At 32.5% G+C, this 1,320-nt stretch overlaps 1 non-coding gene across 1 annotated transcript; it reads left to right on the top strand.

The window, feature by feature from the left end:
* The first annotated feature begins 268 nt into the window (after positions 1–268).
* On the top strand, positions 269–340 carry Trnat-ugu. The gene has a single exon. It is a non-coding gene; the product is annotated as a tRNA-Thr (tRNA).
* Positions 341–1,320: the final 980 nt, after the last annotated feature.

The raw sequence follows: 1,320 nt of genomic DNA, 5'->3' as shown, positions 1-1,320 counted from the left end.
TAATATATTAGAATAAAAAAAATGGATTAATTTTTACACTTAAAACAGGGTAATATAGCAAATGTTTGCCTATTAATTGCTTCGTTTAACATAGTGTAATAATTAGTAAAATTATTAATAGAAATAACACAGTAGTCCTTTAGACACACTCATTCATTGAGTTAGGGTTACGTCGTGTTTTTCAGTTTCATCTTCACACGAACATACTTTATACTAAGTAATAATTTAATGTAATTAATCAACGTACCGTAAGTCTTGACACATACGTGCCACCATAGCTCAGTGGCAGAGCACTGGTCTTGTAAACCAGGGGTCGTGAGTTCAATCCTCACTGGTGGCTGATGTTTTTCAGAAACTCTATCATGTAGCATTTTACTCATGTACATGGAAGTGATAAGAATTTTCAAAATTAAAATGTAGTGTCCAAAAACGAAGATTTTAACAACTAGTCTATGAATGTTTCGGCGAATTGATCCTCCCACACGTGTTTCCCATACATCTTACAGACTTAAATATCAACCTTTTTTTTTTCTTCAAACAAATATTTGAGATGTGACTATAATGAATCACAGAAAATTACAGACTTCTGATAGATTTTTTTTTGTCAATACCAAACTATTTCTCGTTTATTAATGATATTTTCACGAGACTTAGAGATATTCCCGAGAACAGAAAATAACAAGCGGTAGAAAATGTTTATCGGAATCGTTAAAAAACAACACCAACAACAACAAAAAACACGTATCACGAGATCTGTGAATAGAACACTGAAGTGCGTTTGTGGGCTTACCGTTTTTTAGAGTTAGAAGACTTGTCTAAATGTTGTCCTCTTTTCATCTGGAGTATTTGGAGGAAACGGGTATCTTCCTGAAGATGAAAGATAACAAATCATAATACAACAAGTTGTTATTATCTAGAAAATGTGTGTTTGGTTGCATGTTACAATAGACTATCTATTTGTAACGTAATGTTTACTTTATCGTTCCTTAACTTATAGAAAGAATCCAAACATACAGATGTCTGAAATTGTAAAATAAATTGCGCATGCGTACCAGAGAAACATTTTGTGCTGACCCCTATATTTCTGTATGCTCTTTATTCTTGTTCTGGCTGTTGCTCTCTGAAAAAAATAACAACAACAAAAAAAAACCCAGCATGACAAGAAGTATATAAAAAGGGAAATAGAAAAGGCAATCGACAAACTTAAGTAACAGGACATCTTGAGCAACGCTATTCCTTCGCCAACTGCAAATCAAAACTCTGAATTATGGGATGTTTTTTTTTATACTTAAAATACAGAAATGAAATGTTATGCTATCC

This window comes from Limulus polyphemus, unplaced genomic scaffold (genome assembly GCF_000517525.1).
Source record: "Limulus polyphemus unplaced genomic scaffold, Limulus_polyphemus-2.1.2 Scaffold83849, whole genome shotgun sequence".
Classification (NCBI taxonomy): domain Eukaryota; kingdom Metazoa; phylum Arthropoda; class Merostomata; order Xiphosura; family Limulidae; genus Limulus; species Limulus polyphemus.
The sequence above is the reverse complement of the archived record's forward strand: the minus strand, read 5'-3'. Positions and strand labels throughout refer to the sequence as shown.